This window comes from Rutidosis leptorrhynchoides, chromosome 11, assembly GCF_046630445.1.
Source record: "Rutidosis leptorrhynchoides isolate AG116_Rl617_1_P2 chromosome 11, CSIRO_AGI_Rlap_v1, whole genome shotgun sequence".
NCBI classification, from domain to species: Eukaryota; Viridiplantae; Streptophyta; class Magnoliopsida; order Asterales; family Asteraceae; genus Rutidosis; species Rutidosis leptorrhynchoides.
Genome location: NC_092343.1, coordinates 26,987,587 through 27,007,943, shown reverse-complemented (window position 1 = coordinate 27,007,943; position 20,357 = coordinate 26,987,587). Strand labels below are relative to the sequence as shown.

Sequence of the window (20,357 nt, the reverse complement as noted above, 5' to 3'; positions counted from 1 at the left end):
CAGGAATTTCATTTCCAGTTCTCATAAATATACGTCTCATGCATAGAGACAAAAAATAATCATTCATATGGATTGAACACCTGGTAACCGACATTCACAATACGCATATAGAATATCCCCTATCATTCCGGGATCCTCCTTCGGACATGATATATATTTCGAAGTACTAAAGCATCCGGTACTTTGGATGGGGCTTGTTGGGCCCGATAGATCTATCTTTAGAGTTCGCGTCAATTAGGGTGTCTGTTCCCTAATTCTTAGATTACCAGACTTAATAAAAAGGGGCATATTCGATTTCGATCATTCAACCATATAATGTAGTTTCGATTACTTGTGTCTATTTTGTAAAACATTTATAAAAGCGCATGCATTCTCAGTCCCAAAAATATATATTTCAAAAGCATTTAAAAGGGGAGTAATGAAACTCACCATACTGTATTTCGTAGTAAAAATACATATAACGTCATTGAACAAGTGTAAGGTTGGCCTCGGATTCACGAACCTAAATTAATTATATATATTTATGTGTTGGTCAATATTTGTCTAACAAATTAGGTCAAGTCATAGTGTACCACAATCCTAATGCTCGAGACTAATATGCAAAAGTCAACAAAAGTAAATTTGACTCAAAATAATTTCCATAAATTTATACATGATTAATATATAGTTTAAATATCGTCGTTTTATATTTTTAAATATTTTTAAAAGATTTATTAGAGTAAATAATATAATTTATTTATTAATAAATAAAATTTTATATTATATTTATATAATAAAATATACTTTTATATATATTAAGTAATAAAATTTATAGGGTTCATTTAATATTATAAAGATAATATGATACGTATTATTAAAGTAAGTTATTACACGTAGTAAAATATGTTTGTATCAAATATTTATTTGATAAAATAATATCTATAATGATAGTAAGTAAAAGTTGTATTATTTTGTAATAATAATTATTATTATAAAAATATCAATATTTATAATTACTAAGATGACATTATGATAAAACGATAATTCTAATTATGATAACTTTAATATTTACGATAATTTTTAATATTATCTTTAAAATAATAATTCTATTTAAAATAATAATAATAATAATAATAATGATATTTTATAGTAACAATGACATTTCTATTAAAATGATAATTTTTGTTAAAATGATAGTTTTAATACTAATGATAATTTTAATAATATTAGTAATGATAAAAATAATAAGAACAATAATTTTATCTAAATCAATATCTTATAATATTTTAATTTCATCATGATACTCTTACCCATTATTTCCTAATCGTTTCGCTTAATAGCTTTTAATCGTCTTTTATATCGTGTTCGTAATAATGACAATAATAGTAATCAAAATAATTAGGTGTTACAAATATTTGTTTTAATTACACTAATATTAATAATGATAGTTACTATAACATTATTAACGATAATACTAATAATTATCTTAATGATAATATAGTAATAATAATAACAATAACAATAACTATTTTTAAATAATGATATATATATTAATAACGATAATAATAATAATAATACCAATAATAATAATAATAATAATAATAATAATAATAATAATTGGATAATAATAATAATACTAATTATAACTTTAACGATAATAACGATAGTAATAATAAAAAAAATAACAATTTTTAATGATAAATCCTTTTATTGATAAAGATAATAATAATAATAAGATAAAACTAGAACGACGATAATAACGACGATAATAATAATCATTTTTAATAATAATACAAAATTTTGATGGACTATAACTTCAAATCCGTTCATCGAAATCATTCGATATCTAAATGAAAAGTTCTTAATTTTTCGCTAGCTTTCCAACGACATGCATATCTTATACCTTATCTCAGTCGCATATATAACTAATTCAGGATTCAACATAACCTAACTAAAGGCAATATCAAAAGTACAAACATGCATAATCCTATATACTCGAGCACTAGTCAGGGATACACTATTAGTATGTAAAAGTTAAATTATGAGTACTCACGTATCAATATTGAGATTCAATATTGCAGGAAAGGTACGTAGAAGCAACGGAGATGATAAACACTATATTGACCTCACGAGCATACCCATGAACCATACCAATCACCTTCATAGCTATAACCCATAATTTCCTTAATCCAATCTCACTCGAAAAACAATTTCGAAATCACTCGGACAGCACTCTGACGTAATATTTTATGTATACTAATAATATCTTGAAATAATATGGAGTAAATATATATATGTAAATCGATTGAGAGAGTTTAGAGAAAAATATTTCAAGTTTCTATGAAATAATGAAACCTGTTGAATTCTATTTATAATAGATTTTTGAATTATTAAAGTGAATTATTAAAGTGAATTATTAAAGTATGAATTATTAAAGTGAATTATTAAAGTATGAATTATTAAAGTGAATTATTAAAGTATGAATTATTAAAGTGAATTATTAAAGTATTAATTATTAAAGTTAATTATTAAAGTTAAAGTAAAGTAAAAATAAAGTAAAGGTAAAGTTTAAGTATAGTAAAAGTATAAAACTATGTACGTATAATACGCGTATAAATATATATAATATTAATTTTAATCGTTATATATATTTAATAAAATAAAATATAAATATCGTTATCTTTATCATACTGGTTAAGTAATGAGTTGTCAAAAGTGATTCTAGATATTTATAAAAGTTATATACGTTTTAATAATAAAGTTCTTTTTAAACTGAAAACGTTTTTGTACGTTTGAAACTAAATCAAATAAATATAATAATTTTGTTTTCCAAAACCAAATATATTTTTAAGAATCATTTTGTTTAAAGGTTAAAATAATGGAAATCGTTATATCATAAAATGTTTTAAAAAAGTAGAATCATATATATTCATAATAGGTTTCAAGTTTTTAAATTACAGTTTGTTGGTGAAGCATGGGATAAAGTTCAAAGGTTAAATAAACGTATGAAATCATCTTAATGAAAAATGTCGAGTTACTTAACTTGTCGATATCCAACATCTAAGTTATTTACACTTCACGTTCTTACTTATAAATCACTTTACCATTTTCCGAATGTTGTCAAAAAGAATAGATTTCTTAAATCACAGTGGACCTCATAACATAGACCCGTAATCATATCATAATGTATCTGATAAATCAACAATTTGATATTATCTTCTAATTCCATCGATAAACATATTGAAACAAATACGATCATGTAAAGTATTATATGTTTAATACTTTATTAATATTCTCAAGTTATAATATATATATATATATACATATATATACATATTTATTTATATATAACGGTTCCTGAATCGTCAGAATTTGGTCGAGGTTATAATGAATGTATGAACACAATTTAAAATTCTTGAGATTTAACTTAACAAACTTTGCTTATCGTGTCGGAATAATATAAAGATAAAGTTTAAATTTGGTTGGAAATTTCCGGGTTGTCACAGTACCTACCTGTTAAAGAAATTTCGTCCCAAAATTTGAGTGGAAAGGTCGTGAATGATAATAAGTATGTTTTCATGATGCATACAGGCTGAAAATTAGAGTTTTATCATCAGCGAATAATTTGGATAAATAATCCATTTATATGAAGAGTACGAATGAAGCTAACATAGAAGAGTGAAATTAGTAAGTGTAGATTCATCTTATCATTTGACGTAGATATGATTGATTTCCAGATTTCAAGGGATTTGAAGAAAATATTTTTAATAAGATTTGATTCTCCGGTAACAAAAGGAATTAGGATCCGCTTTAAATGCGATCGTCCATTTTAATTGTTCTGTCGAAAATTTTCTTATAAATTCACCTCCTTCGTTTTCTTACAATTCACACCTTCTGTTGATGCATTTTATGCAAGTCCCTAGACATCTACCCACGTCCATTGTAGGTACAACAGTTTACAGGCCACCATGATCGTTCGTTATTATCCTATCCGTGTTTGTATGTGGTTACAGCAACTGCAGGAACGAGATTTGGATGTTTGACTATGTTAAACTTAGTCAGACGTCCGAGTGAAGCCTCACTCGTACGGCTGATAGGCTCATACGCACGGTTGATGCTGATCTAAGTCACAATTACAACCTAAATGAGAAGACACGGGTGAGTGATCACCCGTACGACTGATGAAGCCAACTCGTATGTGTGATGGATGAATCGTACGGGTGAGTCAACAGCAGGGGTATATAAAGTCTTATGTTCTTCATTTTTAGGTTAAGCCTCTCATTTGTTACACACACTCAGATTTGGTGAGCTCCTCCGATTTTCTCTCAACCCAAATCACCCAGGTGGTGAATAATAGCTCTAGGTGTTGATCTAATCACACTTGATTTAGTTGTGGTATGACTAAATTAATCACAAAAAGCGTAACCTATTCACTAGAGGGTTTGATTCACTTATTCCGTCATTGTGTGAGTTAAATCTGTTGATTTCTAAGTTCCTAGTCATGTTTCATCACCTTCTATTCTTTCCCCCACAAATCATATTTTAAAGTATTCATCAATATGCTCCATCCAGTTCTGATTCTCGATATACTTATAACTTTCATATCGGTCATTCTTCTTTTTCATCTACCGCCAGAAGAATCTATTTACTTCTACTATACTCTTGGGTTTATAGTGTTTCTAGTTCTCCCGTGTCTTTATATTGCTATATGCATCGATATATATGGTTTATAATTTTTGGTTTGTCGTTTGGGCTTTATATCTTCCCTTATATTTCAAAGTCTCTGTTTCTATCTTCTATAATCATTGTCATCCACAGTTAATGCTCTCTTTTATTTGCTGCAATTTATACCCCAATTTCTATTTCGGAGTTTTGTCCTTTCGTTTCTTCTTCTTGCGATTAAGCACCGCTTGTAATGGTTCAGAATTCACAAATATGAATTTCGGAATGAACATTGTTAATGTTCTAGGAAGGAAATTGTGATGGCACGATCTTGACTTGTCAAATTACTAGAATACCTTGGAAAAGGCCGAATCATCAAGAAATATTTTCTTGATATTTTAGAGGTTAAATAGAATACAAGAGTCGTATAACATGGCACATGATGATGTTATGATCTGTGAATCATCACGTTCCATTTAGAAACTCAGCATGAATTACTGTAATATAATCACGTTGATCAAGTGTTATTATATTATACTAACTCATGCTTCAGTTTCCAATACTACTTCAAAAACATTCATATTTTAAACTCAAAGGTTTACAGAGTATAGGAACTAAACAGTTTCCTTTTTGATGTAATATAGATAGTGCAAAGAGATAAATGATTCCAGATAAGAATAGTTATGAAATATCTTCAGAAATATGGAGGATATTTATAATGAAAGATACGATGATATCTTAGAATTTCTAATATCAGAGGATGATGAAGAATATTGTCTGTAAGGGTTTAGTGTCAGGAGCAAGGTATTCGTTAATGACTTCAGCAGACGCTGAATCATTTGGATTCTTTGAAGGCAGGTTCAGTCTTTGTAATTTGTCCACAGCCTCCTTCATAATTTGCTCAATCCGTTTTCCAGTTCCAAAACTTCTCTATTTCTGAACTTTGTTAATACACTAATCTTTATCATCAAACTTTTTACTGCTAAGGTCGTTTACAGTTTTTGTTGCTTCATCAGCATTTCAAAAACTAGTTCGCGGTTCAGAGTGTTTTTCAGAAACTTCACATTCGAAATATGTAAGCCTTGGAAATAGACGTTATGTATAACTGTTGGCGTCAACAAGCTGTGAGATTTCAAAATACTGATTGCTAACTCCCAATGGTTCGTATGACAATTCTCGTTACAAGAGGCAGATGAGTAAATGATGAGGTTTCGATAAATATAAAGATTCTTCGGAATGCCTAAGATCAGTGAAGTTGTTGGTAAGTTTATTGCTAATGTGGTGGAATATGAAAGGTTCTCCGGTAACAAAAGGGTAATCACATATATCAAAATTATGATAAGGCTACTCCGAATGAAAAAATCGAAGTTGTCTTGCTGGAGCTGTGATATAATTTGCTACTTTGCAAAGGAATTGCAAGGTTATTTTTGCTAATAAATGCCAAAAGATCTGACACAGATATGTGTTGAATTATGACTTTGGTTTCGAGAGCTTTTTAAGTACATAACTGTGGGTAATATGTGGTTGGATCATCATCTCGATTGCTCATTATTTGAAGTGTCTTCAGAGATTTTTGAAGGGTTTGAACACAGATTGTAATCGTTTGTATACATTTGATGTTCTAACACACTTTTGAAGTCAAAGTATAGCTTTGAAAGATGCAGGAATCTAAAAGTAATGGTACCGGTTATATCTCGAATTGAATTCTGAGATTTTAAAATCAAAATATGTAATTGGGTTTGAATGAGTATGGTTGTTTTGATTTCTATGAAAGAATGTATATTATTGTGAAAGTAGGAAGTATAATTGATAATTTGCTTAATCTGATTCGAAGAATGTAACATATTAATTGTGAATTTATATATATCTCTCGGATATTACCTACCCGTTAAAAAATTTTCATAATTAATATTTTGTACATAAGAATTTTATTACAGTCTTTATGAAAATATATATGTATATATTCTCCTCAGATGTAACATAGATTTTAATGAGTTAATACTAAATTAAACTCATTCGATTTACGGTTGGAACTAGAATTGAATAATTCCTTGAAGGTTTAGAGGTTACATAAGTATTTCTTCAATAATATTGAAATTATGAATCAATACTTCGTTATTTGTTGAGATGTGATGTTGGTTTTCGTTAAATTCTTGTGAACTTCGCAAAGTACGAATGATGTTATCTGAAAAGTTTCGGTTACATCAATGATGAAGTGTAAAATCAAATATATACTTGATTTATTAGGAATTGGAATTTGTTGAATTGAGACAGAGATTGTAGTTAACGATGGTTAAGTCGCGGGTGAGGGACGTACATTATTGCATATTTGTAATATGAATTAACTGAGTAGTTAAGATTCACACACAATATATATATATATATATATATATATATATATATATATATATATATATATATATATATATATATATATATATATATATATATATATATATATATATATATATATATATATATATATAATATATATAATTTCTTCAGAGGGAATGAGTTAATTCTTCATAACTTGTTGATACAATATACACGTTATTGATTCGTAATGATGTCCACAGTGATTCTTGAACTGACGGAGTTTGTGATGTTATAGGTGTTGTTGATTCTGATGTTGACTGTACTGACGATGCTGGTGACGTTGACGGTACTGTTGATGTTGTTGGTAAAACGAGTTTAACTTGTTAATCACACACCATTTTTGTCAGGGTTTCTACTCTTCCTTCTATTATTTTGGTTCGCTTAACTGATTTATGGTTAGGGCTAGATTAGATAATCTCTAAGACTTTAGAGATTATATAATCGCCGCGGAATGTTTCTCCAATGAAGTTATGAATTAATACTTCGTCAGTTATTGTTGTTGGTACTCCTTGGTATCTATGGTGCGTATGACGTTGATGCTCGTGGGACAGATTATGAAGTTGAGGTTTACAACGCGGTTGTGGTTGGAGGTGGTAATGGTACTGTTGGCGTTGATGATGGTGGTACTGGTTATGCTGCTGGTGCTGCTGGTGTTTGTAATCTCTGCACCATATTCTCCAAAGCCACTACCCGAGCACGAAGTTCGTTGACTTCTTCTATTATTCCAGGATGATTGTCGGTCGGAACGAACGGATAAATAAAATCTAGAATTTGATGTAGTATATAATCGTGACGAGATACCCTGGAAATGAGAGAGAAAATGGTGTCTCGAACAGGTTCGCCGGTAAGTGCTTCAGGTTCTTCGCCAAGAGGGCAATGTGGTGGATGGAAAGGATCGCCTTCTTCTTGTTTCCAATGATTGAGGAGGCTACGAACCCATCCCCAATTCATCCAGAATAGGTGATGACTGATTGGTTGATCCATTCCGGTCACACTGCTTTCGGAGCTTGAGTGAGATTCCATTTCGGAATCCGAGTGACTTGAACTGATGACAAATTCCATTTCGTACGATTGGATAAAGGATTTTCGATATAAAATGATTTTTCGGCTATCGGGTGGTATTCTATTTACATAGGATATCTATATATAGAGATCAAAAGATTTCATAGATTACGAAGGAATTTGCGGGGTATGTCAGGCAAAGTTTAAAGTAACAGATACGATAAGATATGATTTAGCAGATACGCTAAGATATGAAGTTTGTCTATACACTACTCATGCAATTAATGTAGCAAGACGTGTCTAGACTAATAATGATAAGCAGGTAATTTCCTATGGATGATAAGCAGATGATTTCCGACTAGATATGATAAGCAAAACTTTTGACATGCAGACACGGTCGAAGTCCAGACTCACTAATGCATTCTAACGACTTATCAGTTATACACACTAATGCAGACCTGGTTCGCTAAGACCACCGCTCTGATACCAACTGAAAGGACCCGTTCATATACATTATAAATGATTCACAATAGTTGATTACATTGCGAGGTATTTGACCTCTATATGATACATTTTACAAACATTGCATTCGTTTTTAAAAGACAATCTTTCTTTACATCAAAAATTGACAGGCATGCATACCATTTCATAATATCCACTATCTAACTATAAATTGATTTAATAATAATCTTTGATGAACTCAATGACTCGAATGCAACGTTCTTCGAAATATGTTATGAAAGACTCCAAGTAATATCTTTAAAATGAGCAAATGCACAGCAGAAGATTTCTTTAACACCTGAGAATAAACATGCTTTAAAGTGTCAACCAAAAGGTTGATGAGTTCATTAGTTTATCATAATCATTTATTTCCATCATTTTAATAGACCACAGGAATTTCATTTCCAGTTCTCATAAATATACGTCCCATGCATAGAGACAAAAAATAATCATTCATATGGATTGAACACCTGGTAACCGACATTCACAATACGCATATAGAATATCCCCTATCATTCCGGGATCCTCCTTCGGACATGATATATATTTCGAAGTACTAAAGCATCTGGTACTTTGGATAGGGCTTGTTGGGCTCGATAGATCTATCTTTAGAGTTCGCGTCAATTAGGGTGTCTGTTCCCTAATTCTTATATTACCAGACTTAATAAAAAGGGGCATATTCGATTTCGATCATTCAACCATATAATGTAGTTTCGATTACTTGTGTCTATTTCGTAAAACATTTATAAAAGCGCATGCATTCTCAGTCTCAAAAATATATATTGCAAAAGCATTTAAAAGGGGAGTAATGAAACTCACCATACTGTATTTCGTAGTAAAAATACATATAACGTCATTGACCAAGTGCAAGGTTGGCCTCGGATTCACGAACCTAAATTAATTATATATATTTATGTGTTGGTCAATATTTATCTAACAAATTAGGTCAAGTCATAGTGTACCACAATCCTAATGCTCGAGACTAATATGCAAAAGTCAACAAAAGTAAATTTGACTCAAAATAATTTCCAAAAATTTATACATGATTAATATATAGTTTAAATATCATCGTTTTATATTTTTAAATATTTTTAAAAGATTTATTAGAGTAAATAATATAATTTATTTATTAATAAATAAAATTTTATATTATATTTATATAATAAAATATACTTTTATATATATTAAGTAATAAAATTTATAGGGTTCATTTAATATTATAAAGATAATATGATACGTATTATTAAAGTAAGTTATTACACATAGTAAAATATGTTTGTATCAAATATTTATTTGATAAAATAATATCTATAATGATAGTAAGTAAAAGTTGTATTATTTTGTAATAATAATTATTATTATAAAAATATCAATATTTATAATTACTAAGATGACATTATGATAAAACGATAATTCTAATTATGATAACTATAATATTTACGATAATTTTTAATATTATCTTTAAAATAATAATTCTATTTAAAATAATAATAATAATGATATTTTATAGTAACAGTGATATTTCTATTAAAATGATAATTTTTGTTAAAATGATAGTTTTAATACTAACGATAATTTTAATAATATTAGTAATGATAAAAATAATAAGAACAATAATTTTATCTAAATCAATATCTTATAATATTTTAATTTCATCATGATACTCTTACCCATTATTTCCTAATCGTTTCGTTTAATAGCTTTTAATCGTCTTTTATATCGTGTTCGTAATAATGATAATAATAGTAATCAAAATAATTAGGTGTTACAAATATTTATTTTAATTACACTAATATTAATAATGATAGTTACTATAACATTATTAACGATAATACTAATAATTATCTTAATGATAATATAGTAATAATAATAATAACAATAACAATAACCATTTTTAAATAATGATATATATATTAATAACGATAATAATAATAATAATAATACCAATAATAATAATAATAATAATAATAATAATAATAATAATAATAATAATAATAATAATAATAATAATATTAATAATAATAATAATAATAATAATAATAATAATAATAATAATAATAATAATAATAATAATTGGATAATAATAATAATACTAATTATAACTTTAACGATAATAACGATAGTAATAATAAAAAAAATAACAATTTTTAATGATAAATCCTTTTATTGATAAAGATAATAATAATAATAAGATAAAACTAGAACGACGATAATAACGACGATAATAATAATCATTTTTAATAATAATACAAAAATTCGATGGACTATAACTTCAAATCCGTTCATCGAAATCATTCGATATCTAAATGAAAAGTTCTTAATTTTTCGCTAGCTTTCCAACGACATGCATATCTTATACCTTATCTCAGTCGCATATATAACTAATTCAGGATTCAACATAACCTAACTAAAGGCAATATCAAAAGTACAAACATGCATAATCCTATATACTCGAGCACTAGTCAGGGATACACTATTAGTATGTAAAAGTTAAATTATGAGTACTCACGTATCAATATTGAGATTCAATATTGCAGGAAAGGTACGTAGAAGAAACGGAGATGATAAACACTATATTGACCTCACGAGCATACCCATGAACCATACCAATCACCTCCATAGCTATAACCCATAATTTCCTTAATCCAATCCCACTCGAAAAACAATTTCGAAATCACTCGGACAGCACTCTGACGTAATATTTTATGTATACTAATAATATCTTGAAATAATATGGAGTAAATATATATATGTAAATCGATTGAGAGAGTTTAGAGAAAAATATTTTCAAGTTTCTATGAAATAATAAAACCTGTTGAATTCTATTTATAATAGATTTTTGAATTATTAAAGTGAATTATTAAAGTGAATTATTAAAGTATGAATTATTAAAGTGAATTATTAAAGTATGAATTATTAAAGTGAATTATTAAAGTATGAATTATTAAAGTGAATTATTAAAGTATGAATTATTAAAGTGAATTATTAAAGTTAAAGTAAAGTAAAAATAAAGTAAAGGTAAAGTTTAAGTATAGTAAAAGTATAAAACTATGTACGTATAATACGCGTATAAATATATATAATATTAATTTAAATCATTATATATATTTAATAAAATAAAATATAAATATCGTTATCTTTATCATACTGGTTAAGTAATGAGTTGTCAAAAGTGATTCTAGATATTTATAAAAGTTATATACGTTTTAATAATAAAGTTCTTTTTAAACTGAAAACGTTTTTGTACGTTTGAAACTAAATCAAATAAATATAATAATTTTGTTTTCCAAAACCAAATATATTTTTAAGAATCATTTTGTTTAAAGGTTAAAATAATGGAAATCGTTATATCATAAAATGTTTTACAAAAGTAGAATCATATATATTCATAATAGGTTTCAAGTTTTTAAATTACAGTTTGTTGGTGAAGCATGGGATAAAGTTCAAAGGTTAAATAAACGTATGAAATCATCTTAATGAAAAATGTTGAGTTACTTAACTTGTCGATATCCAACATCTAAGTTATTTACACTTCACGTTCTTACTTATAAATCACTTTACCATTTTCCGAATGTTGTCAAAAAGAATAGATTTCTTAAATCACAGTGGACCTCATAACATAGACCCGTAATCATATCATAATGTATCTGATAAATCAACAATTTGATATTATCTTCTAATTCCATCGATAAACATATTGAAATAAATACGATCATGTAATGTATTATACGTTTAATACTTTATTAATATTCTCAAGTTATAATATATATATATATACATATATATACATATTTATTTATATATAACGGTTCGTGAATCGTCGGAATTTGGTCGAGGTTATAATGAATGTATGAACACAATTTAAAATTCTTGAGATTTAACTTAACAAACTTTGCTTATCGTGTCAGAATAATATAAAGATAAAGTTTAAATTTGGTTGGAAATTTCCGGGTTGTCACAGCGAGTTTGTATAGATTATCGTAAGCTAAACGATGCCACGAGAAAAGACCATTTTCCGCTACAATTCATTGATCAAATGTTAGAGAGACTAGCAGGAAATAGCTTTTATTGTTTCCTAGATGATTTTTTGGGGTACTTTCAAATTCCCATCTCCCCTGAGGATCAAGAAAAGACTACCTTCACGTGTCCCTATGGCACCTTTTCATACCGCCGAATGCCCTTTGGTCTATGTAATGCTCCCGCAATATTCCAAAGGTACATGATGGCCATTTTCCACGATATGATTGAAGAATGCATGGAAGTTTTCATGGATGACTTTTCAGTCTTCGGTGACACTTTCGATTCATGCCTTCTAAATTTGGAGAAATGCTAATTAGGTGTGAGAAATCAAACTTAGTGCTAAATTGGGAAAAATGCCACTTTATGGTTAAAGAAGGCATTGTATTGGAGCACAAAATCTCAAGTGTTGGTATTCAGGTGGATCCAGCAAAGGTTGACGTCATTGCCAACCTTCCACCTCCTTCAAATGTGAAGGGTGTGAGAAGTTTTCTTGGGCATGCCGGGTTTTACCGGCGATTTATTAAAGATTTTTCAAAAATTGCAATGCCATTGAATAAACTTCTCGAAAAAGATGCACCCTTTGTTTTCACAAATGAATGCACTAAGGCATTCAACATTTTAAAACAAAAACTTGTTAACGCACCAATAATCATAGCTCCAAATTGGTCATTACCATTCGAGCTAATGTGCGATGCATCGGATTTTGCAGTTGGTTCAGTTTTGGGCCAACGGGTTGAGAAACGTTTTCAACCCATTTATTATGCAAGTAAGACTTTACAAGGAGCTCAATTGAACTACACAACCACGGAAAAAGAGCTCCTTGCTATCGTCTTTTCTTTTGACAAATTCCGATCATATCTTGTCCTATCGAAGACAATTGTCTTCACCGATCATTCGGCATTGAAATACCTTTTCTCTAAGACGGATGCAAAACCTCAATTACTAAGATGGGTCTTGCTTTTGCAAGAATTTGATATCGAGATTAAGGACAAGAAAGGTGCCAAAAATCTCGCGGCTGACCATCTTTCTAGACTTGAAAATCCCAATCTTGAAGTACTACATGAATCGAGTATTAGAGATGATTTTCCCGATGAATATCTCATGAGAGTAGAGAAGGTGGAAGACCCGTGGTATGTTGACTTCGCCAATTACATTGTTGGGGGGTACCTAGAAACCGGTTGGCCACATCAAAAAAGGAAGAAATTCTTTAGTGACCTAAAATACTATTTTCGGGAAGACCCTTATCTATTTAGGCGATGTGCGGATGGAGTTATTCGCAGGTGTGTTTCGGGGAAGGAATGCACCGAAATTCTGCTTGATTGTCACCTTGATCCAACAGGTGGGCACTTTGGTCCCCAAATCACGGGGAGGAAAGTTTACGAGGCCGGTTTCTATTGGCCTACAATATTCAAAGATGCCTACACTGTTTGTAGGGCTTGTGACGCGTGCCAATGGGCCGGTCAAATCACTAAACGGGATGAAATGCCTCAAGAAAGCATCCAAGTATGCGAGGTGTTCGATGTTTGGGGAATTGACTTTATGGGGCCCTTTCCAAAGTCTCATTCTTACCTCTACATACTTATTGCCATAGACTATGTTTCCAAATGGGCGGAGGCAAAACCTCTACCAACAAATGATGGCCGAGTTGTAGTAACCTTTTTTATGGAACTTTTCTGAAGGTTTGGCACACCAAAAGCCCTTATCAGTGACCGGGGCACCCACTTTTGCAATAAGCAATTAGAAAAGGTGTTGAAAAGATATGGAGTGATCCATAAAATTTCAACATCCTATCATCCCCAAACAAGTGGGCAAGTGAAAAATACCAATCGGTCGTTAAAACGCATACTTGAAAAGACCGTTGGTGCAAATCCAAAAGAGTGGTCAGTTAAGTTAAATGATGCATTGTGGGCCTTTCACACGGCCTATAAAACACCTATTGGAACCACTCCTTTTCGTATGGTATACGGGAAAGCATGCCATCTCCCTTTGGAGATTGAACACAAAGCGCATTGGGCGCTAAGGGAATGTAATTTGGATTATCAAGAGGCGAGTCGCTTACGTTTCACCCAGTTAAATGAATTAGACGAGTTGAGGCTTGAAGCCTATGACAACTCTCTAATCTATAAAGAAAAGACCAAGCAATGGCACGACAAGAGATTGAAAAGTCCAAAAGAATTCATGGAAGGAGATCGTGTCCTTGTTTATAATGCCCGTTTCAAGTTATCACCAGGAAAGCTTAAGCCCCGATGGTCGGGACCATTTGTTGTTATAAGGGTGTACCCTTATGGTACAATTGAAGTGGTAAACTGGAAGGGCGATATTTTTAAAGTGAATGGCCATCGGGTCAAACACTATGTCGATGGTCCCCTGGAAATTGATGACGAGGTTAGCCTCAACTTCGAGAACAAAGCCTAAATCAAAATGGGAACGAGTTGGGTGAACGACTCGTTAAAGAAAGTTCACGCGTGTAAATAGTGTGAATCGAGTGTTTTATGATTGGTTTGATTGTTTTTAATGTAAAAAATGATCTATGATGATTATATGAGCTTTTGTGTGTTGAAAATGAGAATTTTTATGAGTTTTATGCAAATTTTGAGCCACCAGACCAGTGGGACGTCGTCCAAAATCCCTTGGACGCCGTCCAATTTCAAAGGATTTTCTCAAAAAGAAGTCAGTACATTTTAGTGTAACTGGACGCCGTCCAGATTTTTGGACGCCGTCCATCTTTTCTTTACTGGATGTCGTCCTGATTTTTGGACGCCATTCAGCTCTTCTTTACTGGACACCATCCAGAAGTTTGGTCGCCGTCCAGATGCCTGACTCAGAAAAAAACGCGTTTTAAAGGGTTATCCAACCCATTTTTCAACCACACACACTTTTAACTCAGTTTTTCTCTCCTAAACACGAACCAACACTCTAAAAACCCTAATTTCTTCCTTCAAATTCGTGAATTCTTCCTTCAAATCTAAGCTTGAATCATGTTTTCTAGGGTATTGCTAATCTCTTTTCATACTTTTCTTTCTTAATTACTTAATTTGTATGTCTATATGTATAATTTGGTGAAAGATAAGTGTTGGGTGTTTGATTTGCATGATTCTTGTTTAGATTAACATGCCTTAGTTGTTTAATTACCCATTATGTCTTGATTTTGCAATAATTATATGTTTAATGGGTGTGTTCATGATTCTAGGGTTTGTGATGATTAAATCCGAAATTAGGGTAGTTAATTCAAGATATTGAGTTTGTTTGTGATGTTTATGAAGCTTGTGAAATGTTTAATTGTTGTTGATGATGTAGATGTTAATTTGGCCGGGTCATAAATTGAATGTTCTTGCATTTTTAGCATGTGTTGAATTGTAATGATCTTATGAAAGATGTATGCTTGATTTTCACTTGTTTAAGCCTATTGAAGTGGATTGATGGTATGGAATGCTATAATGTAGTGGCGTTATAATGGTCATTTTGAACTAAATTGTGATAACTAGTGCTATGATTGTAATGAATATCATTAGAATGCAAGTTTAAATATCATGACCTATGAACGCAACATGCTTGAGTCCTAAGTTGATGCCTAATTGTGAATTTTGTGATCCACATTTTTGTGAGAGTGTATTTTCTAGTTGATACTGCTCCAAATGAACATATATTTAGGCACAATATCCTTTCAATATGTAAAGCTTTTAGTTACTATTGTTCTATTTTTATGTAATAATCGTTTAAATAAATAAGTGCGAAGACAAAAGAAGAAAATGACGATTTGAAGACGCAAATGTCCAAAAAGCTAAAAAGTACAAAGTACAATCCAAGTGGTTTGAATTATTGATGAGAAACGTCTAAAAATTACAAGAGTACGAGCCGCGGAACGCATAGTACAAGATATCTCCGCGTACGAAAGGACGTTCGAAAATCCGGAGCCGGGACCAGAGTCAACTCTCAACGCGCGACGCAACGGAGCTAAAATTACAAGTAAACTATGCACATAAATATAATAGAATATATAAATAATTCTTAAAATTATATATATATATATATTATATTATATAATAAAACGTCGGTAAAACTAGAAAACAAAAGTAGGTGGCCTGATCCAGCTAGCCATGCGATCGCATGGCCAGGAAGACCATTTTTCATGCGATCGCATGAGCCCAAAAGTCTGGCCACATCTATAAATTTCGCAGTTTTCGGCCGAATATCACACACCTTTTTCTTTTCCTTCATATGTAACGTAAATATATATATATATATATAAAATTTAAAGTTTAATTTTAAGTTAATAATAATAAGGTTATTTTAAGAATGTTTTACGGGTTTTAAGTCGAAATTCTGTCCATGCAACGCTACACGATTAATCACCATTGTAAGCTATGTTCTTCCTTTTTAAATTAATGTCTCGTAACTAAGTTATTATTATGCTTATTTGAGCCAAAGTAATCGTGATGTTAGACTAAATATTAAGACAGGGTTATTAGATTTTGTACCATAATTAAGGTTTGGACAAAAGACCGACACTTGTGGACATTGGACTATGACTATTAATAAGGGGTATTGTCTAATTGAGCGACAACTCATTGGAACCTGTCGAATCTATCTTCAAATTAGTTAATCTAATAATTATTAAAATGATTATGTATGTCCTATTTAGTGATGTTTATACGACATCTTTTACGATCATTTAATTAATTATTTGGGTTGGGTAATTGATTATTCATTCTGATCAAGTGGGTAAATTAATATTCATATCTCATTAAAACAGGGGTGGATTACATACAAGGATAATTGGTGTAATTGTTAACAAAGTAATAAAACCTTGGATTACACGCAGTCGATAACCTGGTGTAATCATTAAACAAAGTATTAAAACCTTGTTACAGTTCGAATCCCTAATTAGTTGGAATATTTGACTTCGGGAATAAGCTTAATTTGACGAGCATTTTATAATTATGACCGATAGACTATTATGGACAAAAACCAGATAGGTATCAAATAAACCAGGACAAAGCACAATTAACCCGGGTAACAATTAATTAAAATCAAAACGTCAAACATCATGATTACGGAAGTTTAATTAAGCATAATACTTTTATTTCATCGTACTTTTATTTATAGTCATTTTATTTATCGCACTTTTAATTATCGTACTTTTTAATTATCGCAACTTTTATTTACTGTCATTTTATTTATCGCACTTTAATTATTGTCATTTACTTTACGCTTTAAATTAAGTTATATTTATTTTTAATATTTTACATTAGGTTTTAATTGTAACTTAAGTTATAAAATCGACAAACCGGTCATTAAACGGTAAAACCCCCTTTTATAATAATAATAATATTACTTATATATATCTATACAAATATAGTTTAAAATAGATATAGCGTTAAACTCAGCTAGCTCCCTGTGGAACGAATCGGACTTACTAAAAACTACACTACTCTATGATTAGGTACACTGCCTATAAGTGTTGTAGCAAGGTTTAGGTATATTCCATAAATAAATAAATAAAACTTGTGTAATTTGTATGGTATTTTGTAAAAAAATATAATATTATTTCGTACACCTCCGCTCGCACATCAAGTTTTTGGCGTCGCTGCCGGGGACGCCAAAGCGAAACGCTATAAAAAAGGATTTTTATTAAGTTTTAATTTCTTTTTATAAAAATATATTTTAAATATTAAAAATACAAAAATATAAAAAGAAAAACAAAATATATATATTTTTAAGAGTTGTTCAAAATATATAAAATTATAAAGTATTTTTATTTCTATTTTAGTTTTTAAATATAAGTTTTATTTAATTTATATAAATATTTTATATAAATATAAAAATAGAAAAAAAAATTAATATATATATGTATTCGGGCATGGTACTGTAGGAGCCCAAGACCTGGCCTGTTATCTGAAACCATGCGATCGCATGGCCCAGCCATATAAAACTCATGCGATCGCATGAGGCTGTCTGACAAGTCTGATCCCAGCAATTATTACACAGTAGGGCTTTATTATTAATTATTATTATTTATTAACCCTAATTAGGGTTTAATTAATTAATTAGTTTTTATTAATTAGTTTTAGTTTTATTAATTAATTTCTATTTTAAGATTTAATTAGTTTTAAAATTAATACTTTTATAAAATAATAATATAAAAATAATATTTTTATAAAATTGTAATTTTATTACTTTTTATTTCTTTTTATAAATAGTATGTTTTAATCGTTTATTCGTAATATTTGTATTTTTATCGTTCGTAATTAGTTCGTAACTTAGTATTTTGCCGTAGTTATTTTATATTTCTAGATTTTTTTAGCCTTTGCCGTAAAATCCCTTAAGTGCTTTTTCTTTAGACTAAGATTTATGTGCTTTAGAATTTTGTGACGCCGTTTTAAGATTTTAGTACTTTTTAAGTTATTGCCGTTTTGGATATAGAATTCCTTTAAGCTTTAATACCTTTAGACGCAACTTTTAATATTTAGTTTTTAGAATTTTAAGTTTCGACTCGCTACGTTCTTTTTATTATTTTTCGACGTTTTCCGACGCGCTCTTTTTCTTTCTTATTTCTCGACGCTCTAGTTTTTAGGACATAGAATTTTCTATTTCTTCTCTAAAAATTCTAAACGAAAAATTATTTTAAACGGTTAAATTGATAGGATATTCGAAACGTGGACAAAATCAGAAAAGTCTATTAATTTGATAACTTATATAATTTTTATCTTTATAACTAATAGGATATTCAGTGAATGCACCGAGCAAAATGTTCACCACCTTTCATACGTTCACCACCTGTAACTCGATCAAGACATCTAGCCAATATTATCGCCGTTGATTTTTCTTTAGAATCATCATCTAGTCGACCAAGTACTCCAATTCGAATTTCCGATAATCCATTTTTTGAACACGACCTCACAATTGAGAATCCGGAGAATATTCAAGGACAATTCAGAGATCCTGAACCACTAATCATTCCTCCGGAACCACAAATTACTCATCTAGAGATTGTCGAGGAACAAACCGTTAAATCAGAATTCTCTAGTGATTCGTATTCAACAAATTCAATTATGGAAGTAACGGAACCTCTAAGTATGGAAGACCGAATGAGAGCCACACGCACTGGCCAAGGTCACGCCATTATTAAGCCAGACATTAATGCGCCAGATTATGAAATCAAAGGACAAATTCTACACATGATAACTAATCAATGCCAATATAGTGGTACACCAAAAGAAGATCCAAACGAACATCTTCGAACCTTTAATAGGATTTGTACTCTAATTAAAATCCGAGAAGTGGAGGATGAACAGATCTATCTCATGTTATTTCCCTGGACTTTAAAGGGAGAAGCCAAAGATTGGTTAGAATCGTTACCTGAAGGGGCGATTGATACATGGGACGTTTTAGTTGAAAAATTTCTTAAACAATCCTTTCCGGTATCTAAAGCCGTGAGACTTCAAGGAGAAATTGTTACGTTCACACAAAAGCCAGATGAAACTCTATATGAGGCGTGGACAAGATTTGAAAAGTTGTTGAGAGGATGTCCGCAACATGGTTTAGATACTTATCAAATAGTACAAATATTCTACCAAGGATACGATATTACTACACGAAAAGACATCGACATAACAGCTGGTGGTTCCATTATGAAGAAAACCGCTACTGAAGCTCACAAGTTTATTGATAACACTGCCTCCCACTCACATGAGTGGCACCAAGAACAAGATATTTTTCGTTCATCTAAAGCGGCTAGAGCCGATTCTAGCCATGACTTTGATTCCGTTTCAACAATAGATGCTTTCGAGAGACGAATGGAAAAGATGAATAAAGAT

At 30.2% G+C, this 20,357-nt stretch overlaps 1 non-coding gene across 1 annotated transcript; it reads right to left on the bottom strand.

The window, feature by feature from the left end:
* Positions 1-19,976: 19,976 nt before the first annotated feature.
* On the bottom strand, positions 19,977-20,083 carry LOC139879134 (small nucleolar RNA R71). The gene has a single exon (XR_011769987.1). It is a non-coding gene; the product is annotated as a small nucleolar RNA R71 (small nucleolar RNA).
* Positions 20,084-20,357: the final 274 nt, after the last annotated feature.